Source organism: Euprymna scolopes, chromosome 42 (genome assembly GCF_053919585.1).
Source record: "Euprymna scolopes isolate OS-2025 chromosome 42, ASM5391958v1, whole genome shotgun sequence".
NCBI lineage: Eukaryota > Metazoa > Mollusca > Cephalopoda > Sepiida > Sepiolidae > Euprymna > Euprymna scolopes.
Window position 1 is genome coordinate 59342331 of NC_136523.1, and position 11346 is coordinate 59353676.

Sequence of the window (11346 nt, forward strand, 5' to 3'; positions counted from 1 at the left end):
AATTAATTTCTTTTCTATCAGATAATATTTTTTCTGTACAAATATGGCAAACTAATATCGCAAGGTCGGCATTCGCACCGGGCGTCAATAGCATGAAAATATATCATAAAGTTCTGAAACTGCATTAAACGGTATACTTAAAATAAGTATTTTTCAGTTTGAATAAAGTACAATAATGTAGAGAAGTGATTCCGACCACGTTTGAGTGATAAATTTTTTATACATCATGTGTTTTGATGAATTCATAGCACATATCCCTTCTTGACTTTCGACTTGCAGCAACATCGCTTTTCACTCTAGATGTCACTCGATAAGGAAAACCTTTCTACTCTAAAGTTTCGTCCTTCGGACTGATAGACTTTGAAATTCCTTATTTTTTCCTTGCTTCACTGACTTTACTAACATGTAGACGTTATAATGTAATGTGAACAGACATCTAACAGCTCAACTCTCCACAGCCATCTTTTAGATACGATGCCAAATTGTAACCTCTTTAATCCAAGTTGTAATATGCCTTGTTTCGGGAGAAAAGCAGCTTTAAAAATCTCGCACGTACGTTATCACCCGCTAACTCATTGTTAAAAGATAGAATTGTTCTATCCGGTTATAAGGCAATTCTATCTATGCACTGAAAAAACAACAATTTCATCTGATTTTTTAATTTACTTGGAGAGTTAGCAGACGGAAATTTGATTTAAAGCAAAGAGGGCCGCTCAGGATCGAACCTAAAATATAACTTATCTCGGTCTAGACTAATTAAATACATAATTGACTAAGGGTTTAAACAAACGCATACTATACTTTGATCTTATAATATTTTGCAGTAAAACTCGTACTAAACTCACTTAATTTGCTTTTGTGTTGTGTCTGTTCTGCTCAACGACGGTGCGATAAGATTGTGGGTCTTACGATTTCGTCAGGCGTCCATAGAATATTGTGATATATCTCCAGAACTAGATATATTCTGAAACTAAATTAATCTTTTGTTTGTCTGTTTGTTTGTTTTTTTAATTGGTGTGTCCCTGCTTATCAAATCCCGTAGGCAACTGAAGAATAAGAGTTAATGAGTTTTAGAAAAATTTTGAAACACTATCATGATGACTGGTATTGGAGAAAATTATATAGGTTAAATTATAGAAGAGAGCGACGAAAAAAGAATGTATTGGACTTGAAAATAACCATGCTGTCCTCAGTTAGGAAGCAGTTTCATGGTATCTTGTTTTAGAGGCGGACAATTCTAGTAAAGAAACATTACTCATGGAATTGCTGTTTAGTTTTCAGCACAGATAGAGCGTTTCGGGAAATTGTTGACAGCTGTTGCAAGCTAAACTAGTAGTGATTTTTATTGGAATGTTTTATTGAGAGGGGCCATAGATTTAAGCTAAGTCGAGCATCCACCATGACAATAGCAATAGAGCAGAAATAGACTCGCAACGTCCCTTCTGTGAGAAAAGGGAAGTACGGAGACAAAAAGGCATTTGCCGAACGGGAGTGAATTGCTTGGCCCATTCTCTCCTTTATCGGGGGACTAACAAAAGTGTTACAGACAAATCGTCAGATCTGGAAAATTATTAAGCATGGAAGAAAGTTACAGCAGAAGAACAATAAAACTGTAGAATATCCATGGGTCTCATTAGTAAGAGATAATTATAATTAAAGAATGCTCCTCTAAAATATGAGTATCAACTGTAAATATTAAGCCTTCCACTAGTGAAATGTAATAAATATTCCACCAGGTAATATATAAAATAATAATTCATAAAATATCAATAAAATTCGGGCCAGCTGTTGATAGACCCCGCCAAACAAGAAAACGATTTTCTTTTTTATCTAATTCCTATTTAACACAACACACGTGTTGCTTGTTGATCCTTGAGGCGATTGGAAGCAAATAGTTTACGCTTAACTTTTAATTGTTCTTGAGTCGTGTGAATATTTTGAAGAAAATATAAAATAGGGTATAAACTGATATAGTGTATATCATTTCTTTGGCATTAGTGTTTTTATTCCTTTCTTTACCATATTTATATATATATATATATATATATATATATATATATATATATATATATATATATATACTAGGCCGCCGACCGTCATTGCTTGGTCATAAAATACGCTTAAATATGATATCTTAATTTATGCAGATTTCGTATTTATTATTATATTGTATTCCGTATTGATTATTATATTGTACCGAATAAGTAGTAATGGTTTTAAAAAAAAATGATCAATAAATATTACTTTGGTTCTATCAACTAAAATCGAAAGCAACATATTTTTCGAACAGTTAAGTACTGCATGTCTACACTTACACATTCGTTATGGCATTGAATGGGCGATACTTTACGGTAAGCTTGTATATTTTTTATGGTAAAATTATATATATATATATATATATATATATATATATATATATGTACGTGTATGTATGTATGTATGTATGTATGTATGTGCATATATATACACGTATGTATATATATATATATATCTACATATGTATATATATATGTATATATGATATTATATATATATATATATATATATATATATATATATATATATATATATATATATATATACAGGGTGTTTCAAAAGTCTTGGGAACATTACAAATGCGTATATCTCATGAACTATTCCAGGTAGAAAAATGAAACTGGTGTCATTTTAAAGCTTGCTTAATCAAGTTTTTGGTCATACTAATGATTTTCGTCTTATCTTTCCATGTGCAGTAACGGCGTTCTCTAAACAAGACAAGGCGTTTTGCGTCCTCCAATTTGCAAAGACTGAATCGTGGACATGTGTTCAGCGTGCATTTCGCAGGAAATTTAAAAAAGAAGTCCCTGAAAGGAAACTTATTGTCAGATGGCATGCTAAATTGTTGAAAGATGGGTGTTTGTGCCCAAGTAAGCGAACGGGTCGCCCTTCAACTTCAGAAGATGCAGTTGAGCAAGTCCGGAAGCCTTTCAGCAGAGCCCCCGTAAATCAGTGAGAAGAGCCAGCAGGGAACTTCAGCTTGCTCCAGCAACTGTCTGGCGTGTCTTAAGGAAACGACTGCAAATGGTACCTTACAAGCTCAAGTTGGTCCAAAAGTTGAAGGACACTGATAAGCCACTTCGCCGTGACTTTTGCATTGCAATGCAAGAGAAGTTGGAAGATAACGGCTTTGATGACCGGCTTGTTTTTAGCGATGAGGCGACCTTCTATCTGTATGGCAAAGTTAACAAGCATAGCACTCGCATATGGGGTACTGAGTGTGACTTTTTCCTTTGGGGCTTTGTCAAGCAACAAGTCTATGTGCCGCCCCTTCCAAGAGATATTGACGAACTAAAGGCTCGAATAACGGCAGTTGTGGGAACCATTGACGTCAAGATGCTGGAACGCGTTTGGCAGGAAATGGACTATCGACTAGATGTCTGCCGTGTGACGAATGGTGCTCATATTGAGCAAGTTTGAAGATTCCCCACAAAACTTGAAACTTTAACCTTTCCAACGGTACCAATTTCATTTTTTAACTCCTAATAGTTTTTGAGTTATTAAAAATCTTTATGTTCCCAAGACTTTTGAAACACCCTGTATATATATATATATATATATATATATATATATATATATATATATATATATATATATATATATATACTTGTACTTTTTTGTAGAAAAAGAAATCCCATACAGTGTTCCCATACTAGGGAAAAAACCTTTCTCGAAATAAGAGCAATATATTTTTTTTGTATAATATATACAGGAATTTACATTTATATCGGTAGTCGGCACCGACGGTTTCAAGCCCGGTAGTTGAGGACTGCTCTTAATGTCCGCCTCAGGCTCTCTTCAGCTGACTCTCATCGATGAAACAAGAAAGCAAGAACGCACGAACGGTCCACATTATTTTACATATATTAAGATATGAGGGGCATACAAATTATGTAAATGATGATATAGAAGATTTATTGTTCATAAATCAAGAAGTGTACTATAAAGAAAACTATATTTTTGTTCAGGCCAGAATGGTTAACAAATGTATTGCATTTAGACTCGCTATAACATTGTAAGTTAACGCAAAATTTGAAAGTTTCTAAGTTCGAAAATACTGTTCAGCATATTAGAAACAAATACTAGACTGCCCGTGACCTGTTGGGTCAGTATGTTATATTAGCTATGGAATTAATGTATGAGCATGTCACTTGTGACGTGAAGAAAATATTTTTTTTTACATAACAGAAACATTTCTATGAAAGTATATTAAAATGAAAAAAGAATATATATAGATTTCTATGAGCCGTTCCGTTTATAATTGTTTATCTTTGAAAAAAAAAAACTTACATCCATTGAATTATAAGTGGGTTGCCATACTTATAGGTAAATATGCACTAAACAGATACCATAATACTTTAACTTAAATTCAATTTTGATATGTCTTTTAATTTAAACGAAATGTTTTTTAAAAAAAGTGTATTACAGATGGAGAATAAATTTTTTAAAAAAGATTAAGGCAGTAGGTAAATCGCCGTTGTCAAATGCTCTGATGGTAGTCAACAGGTTAAAGTAGATTTATTAGTTAAAATAATTTAAACGTAATACGGAAATGAACGATGTAAATAAAATGCAGAACGTATTAATAATTGCTTATTTGGATAATTTAGACGCGAAAAAAACAATTGGGACGCTGAAAACGTACGCAGTAAAACAATACGTTTTCTTGTCGCGTTGATTATTTGTTTATATGTGTACGCATGCGCAACCGGAAGGCGTAAACCGGATGTTGGATTACAACACCCGTTTAAGGCCATTTGAGTTTTATAATTATATAGATATAGAGATGGTAAAAACGATATTCAAATTGATATCTCGTCATGAAGATGTTGTTAAACAATAACAAGATTCAATCAATAAAATTGGTTTAAAATTGTTAAAATCTATACATCCATTGCTGCTATGGACATTCGTAAATTTCGAATAAGAATAGTTAGATCGTATATATCTACAAAGCAACACGATAAAATCGTCGCCCTAAAGAATACACCACTACACATTTATTTTTAAACGCTTTTGAAAAAAAATAATACAGGTAACTTAATTACGTAGTAAAGTTGACATTTAATCAATGTAGCTGCCTTCAGCCTAAATCACCGAATCCTCCACAAGCGCCGGCGAGAGGTCGGCGGATGGCTGCGGTTAGGCTGGCTTTGGTGTCGTGTGAGGTCATGTTGGTGATGCTCTCGACGTATTACCAAACGAAGTCGTCCAGCGGGTTCAGGTCGTAGCATTGAAATCAAGCCTGGGACTCTGTAGCAACTTGTCATGACTCTGCTCTTAAATAAGGATAGGAACATTAGGTGATATATTAATATATAAATGGGATTTTCCGTAACCACAACAAAGGTAGATGTTTCTCGCATGCCTTTCTAGCTAGGGATTTCCCCTTCCTTCTTCTCTTCAAAAAATGCTCCATTGCCAAAAATGTGCTTATTCATAAAGTCTGAAGAAATGACAATTTTCAAACGACATAATGCTTGAAATTGTCGAACCCATTGAAACAATTGTAACGTAAATTGAAACACACTTTTTGTTGCAACGAACACCTTGTTTTGAAGTCTTTTTTTCCTACACAATATATATATATATATATATATATATATATATATATTTATATATATATATATACATATATTAATTAAATTGTTTTTGTGGAGCGGACGAAATTCGAACATTGTACACAACTGTCGTCAGTTCATGTACTTGTCGTTATATTTAGGGGTTTAGGACTTCACATAAATATTAGCGACCATTTCAATTTTTTTTCTAGAAAATTCCGTATATATACAACTTTCATAAAAACAAAATATATTGAAATTTTAGGTTATGCTATCATAACTTGATTAGTGGTTGAAATAACGATTAGGGAATATTTCTATTCTTTACTCTCTTAAATTTTACATGCGAATAGAATTTTTGATTTTATGTAGATTTTCTGACCTTTATATGGATCACACTAACACATACACATACGCACACTGACATTTTGTTTATATAGAGATTTAATTTCCAGCACTATTTAAACAAATAACAGCTTTTTTTAAATTAGTGTTACCCTTTCATTAATGAAATATTTTGTTCTAATATTTTAATTGCTGGCGGCCAGGTAGTCTTCATTAAATTATCAGTGAAATAATACGGTAATATTTTGCGGTCAAGTAAAATACTACAGATCATTGATAAGTGAGTTATTTATAATGTAAGTTACAAATGAAAATGAGTTATGTATAATATAAGTTGCAAATGAAAATGAGTTATGTATAATGTAAGTTGCAAATGAATATGAGTTATCTATAATTTAAGTTGCAAATGAAAATGAGTTATGTATAGTGTAAGTTGCATGTGAAAATGAGTTATGTATCATGTAAGTTGCATATGAAAATGAGTTATTTATAATGTAAGTTGCATGTGAAAATGAGTTATCTATAATTAAAGTTGCAAATGAAAATGAGTTATGCATAATTTCAGTTGCAAATGAAAAATAAGCTATGTATAATGTAAGTTGCAAATGAAAATGAGTTATGTATAATGTAAGTTGCAAATGAAAATGAGTTCTAAAATTTAAGTTGCAAATGAAAATGAGTTATCGATAATTTAAGTTGCAAATAAAAAAAAATTATCTATAATAACAGTTGCAAATGAAAATGAGTTATCTATAATTTAAGTTGCAAATGAAAATGAGTTATGTATAATGTAAGTTGCAAATGAAAATGAGTTATGTATAATGTAAGTTGCAAATGAATATGAGTTACCTATAATTTCGGTTGCAAATGAAAATGAGTTATGTATAATGTAAGTTGCATATGAAAATGAGTTATCTATAATTTAAGTTGAAAATGAAAATGAGTTATGTATAATGTCAGTTGCAAATAAAAATGAGTTATGTATAATGTAAGTTGCAAATGAAAATGATTTATGTTTTATGTAAGTTGCAAATGAAAATGAGTTATGCATAATGTAAGTTGCAAATGAAAATCAATTATGTATAATGTAAGTTGCAAATAAAAATGAGTTATGTATAATGTAAGTTGCAAATGAAAATGAGTTATGTATAATGTAAGTTGCAAATGAAAGTGAGTTATTGATAATGTAATTTGCAAACGAAAATGATTTATGTATAATGTAAGTTGCAAATGAAAATGAGTTATGTATAATGTAAGTTGCAAATGAAAATCAATTATGTATAATGTAAGTTGCAAATAAAAATGAGTTATGTATAATGTAAGTTGCAAATGAAAATGAGTTATTGATAATGTAATTTGCAAACGAAAATGATTTATGTATAATGTAAGTTGCAAATGAAAATGAGTTATGTATAATGTAAGTTGCAAACGAAAATGAGTTATGTATAATGTAAGTTGCAAATGAAAATGAATTATGTATAATGTAAGTTGCAAATGAAAATGAGTTATGTATCATGTAAGTTTCAAATGAAAGTGAGGTATTTATAATGTAAGTTGCAAATGAAAATGAGTTATTTATAATGTAAGTTGCGAATTAAAATGAGTTATGTATAATGTAAGTTGCAAACGAAAATGATTTATGTATAATGTAAGTTGCATGTGAAAATGAGTTATCTATAATTAAAGTTTCAAATGAAAATGAGTTATGCATAATGTAAGTTGCCAAATAAAAATGAGTTATGTATAAGGTAAGTTGCAAATGAAAATGAGTTATGTATAATGTACGTTTCAAATAAAAATGAGTTATTTATAATGTAAGTTGCAAATGAAAATGAGTTATGTATAATGTAAGTTGCAAATGAAGTGAGTAATGTATAATGTAAGTTGCAAACGAAAATGAGTTATGTATAATGTAAGTTGCAAATGAAAATGAGTTATGTATTATGTAAGTTGCAAATGAAAATCAGTTACGTATAATGTAAGTTGCAAATGAAAATGAGTTATGTATAATGTTAGTTGCAAATGAAAATGAGTTACGTATAATGTAAATTGCAAATGAAAATGAGTTATGTATAATGTAAGTTGCATATGAAAATGAGTTATTTATAATGTAAGTTGGAAATGAAAATTAGTAATGTATAATGTAAGTTGCAAATGAAAATGAGTTATGTATAATGTAAGTAGCATATGAAACTTAGTTATTTATAATGTAAGTTGCAAATGAAAATGAGTTATGTATAATGTAGAGTGCATATAAAAATGAGTTATCTATAATTAAAGTTGCAAATGAAAATGACTTATGTATAATGTAAGTTGCAAATGAAAATGAGTTATGTATAATATAAGTTGCATATGAAAATGTGTTATTTATAATTAAAGTTGCAAATGAAAATGAGTTGTGTATAATGTCAGTTGCAAATGAAAATGAGTTATGTATAATGTAAGTTGCAAATGAAAATGAGTTATGTATAATGTAAGTTGCAAATGAAAATGAGTTATGTATAATGTAAGTTGCAAATGAAAATGAGTTATGTATAATGTAAGTTGCAAATGAAAATGAGTTATCTCTAATGTAAATTGCAAATGAAAATGAGTTATGTATAATGTAAGATGCAAATGAAAGTGAGTTATTTATAATTTAAGTTGCAAATGAAAATGAGTTATGTATCATGTAAGTTGCAAATGAAAATGAGTTATGTATAATGTAAGTTGCAAATGAAAATGAGTTATGTATAATGTAAGTTGCAAATGAATATGAGTTATGTATGATGTAAGTTGCAAATGGAAATGAGTTATGTATAATTTACGTTGCAAATAAAAAATTTCTAAGACTTGATGTAGAAACCACTTGATTTTTGAAGCATCTGATAGACTTGAAATCAGGCTATATTTTTAATAAAAAGCACGAAATACTCGGATAGCTTTACTGAATCTGTCAATGATTAAATCTTGAATTCGAACATCATTTAAAAACTTATTTCCAGTAAATCTAGATCATGCTACAAGTAACTTTTGCATTTTTAAAAGTTGCAATTATTTAAACTTTAGTGTTATTCGTGTAATGTCGACTTCATTCGATCCGGGTTTGTCAGTTTTAATAAATTTGCTAAGCAGAAATTATTAATTATTTAATTTTCAAACCATGTTAACATTACAAATTTCTATAAAATTTAAATATTCCGATCAAATCCAAGATGGCGTGACTTACGTTTCTCCAAGATTCTCAAATTGCCAATGCATAAATGACATGTTTTATTTGAAGACAATATTTCAGATAACAATGATTTTTTTTTTCGGATGTAATTCAAACATTACGATTGCATAATGCCAGTATTGCGATGAAATTCAAGATGAGTTAAAACAACTTTTGTGACTCTATGTTGAAATTGATCATTCCGAATTATTTAATCTATTCAAACAAATGAGATAATAAAAACTTCACCTTTCATTTGAAAATTGAAATGTAATAATGACATTATGATTAATTGAATTAAAATTCTATGAATTTATTATGCTTTCCAACAAACTTTGACAGATTTCATTACACTTCACCTTAAGTCCTGTAGCAAACTCTAGATGTGGGAGCTTAATAATTCTGTTTATTCAGTAAATTGTTCAAATTAAATCGGAGCACCTCTTTGTCATTGTAGTTAAACGTACTGCCAAAAAAAAAAAAAACTCTATATAATTTTAACAACGAAACCAGTAAATTACTTTTTTGTAAAATACCAAATTAATAAATTATAATTTATCATTTAGTAAACTAATTTTATTGTATAATTGTTAAATAGTGGTGTAGTATAATATGTTATTCATGACAAGTGCTCGACTAAGCTCCAATCTATGGTTCCCCTTCGCCAAATTTCACAAGAAACACAGTCTATCGAAAACACTATCAATAATTCCTACCACTCTTTATCTGTGCCTAAACCTAAACGTAGATTCCATGAACGAAGTTTCTTTCTTAGAACTGTACGCCTATGCAATTGTCTTCCGTTTTTCTGCTTTTCAGCTGACTACAATATAGTTGTCTTTAAGTGCCACGTAAACAAGTTTTGATGTGCCGCTTCACTTAATAAATTTACCAAATTTCCATTACTATCGATTACTATATTGTCCAATTGATTACTGTACACTGTTTAACCATTGTCCTCGGGTGACCTCTTGGCCTTGATAAGTGGTAATGTCTATGTAAAAACAAAAAAGAAATTGGGTTCAGTTTGGATTGACTTATTGTACTCGGATGTACTGTTGTTTAAAAGCGGACGTGATATCACACGGCTAACAAATGAGGGGAAAAAAAGAATAGTCATCGGTTGAAAGTCTTATAGCGAAGCGTTCGGATAGAAAATAAATAAAGATTGAAGACTAATGGACCTCAAATATCCGTAGCTCGGAATGCACTCTTCCTCCCCTGTCTAAAAATATAAAAATAAATAAAACATTTAAATAAACGGTATTTTCTTCAAAATCTATGATTTTTCGTGTCTTTATATCAAAATATACAAACATCATATGATAAAAAACGGAATCAACCTGGATTTATAAAAAAACAAAATAGACTTTGCACTATTTTGCACCAGTCACCAATAATCAATGTCTCCGTTCAGCCTCGAAAGACAAAGGATACCCCTGTAGGGACAGTTGTGCGTGTAATTGTGTGGCGAGGGGTGCGCAATCCCCAAATCTCCTGCGAGTTGCAAAAGAGATGTCAAGGAGAGAACACGTCTAACTAAGCAACTCCGTTGATTAAAGCAAAGAAACAAGAAATATGACGAAAAACATAGTTGGTGTCAATCAGCGTAAAATAAAGGTCGGTTTGTCTTTTACTCTTTTCATTTGTTAGTTATAAAGATATATCGGATCACTTTAAGAGAAATATGAAATGACGAAAACTCAGAAATCTCGCTAGAGTTTGATAAAAAAAATATCGCCCAAAATAAAGAAAAACAAACAAAACAAACAAAAGGGAAAATCAACAGGAGTAGTATCCCTTATTCTTTAATAAAAAAAAAAAAATCATAAAAGAAGATGATGATGAAAGGGCCACAACTCCGTAAAGGTTTTCTCTTGTAAAATTGCCTTTCTCATTTTTTATTGAGAGTTTTGTATGCGCTATCTATCTATCTATCTGTCTATCTATCTATCTCTCTATATGTATATATATATATATATATATATATATATATATATATATATATATATATATATATATATATATATATAAAGAGAGAAAGGAAAAGGCAAAAGGCGAAGAAATACTTATGAATTTATATATATATAAGCACCGCCAAAAATGGCCGCAAAATCAAGTTGTTGTTGTTTTTTAAAACTAAATTACATTTATTAAAATCTATTATTTCTGAGTAACTTTCCTTTTTTCCAGAAAGATAAAACCCTGAAT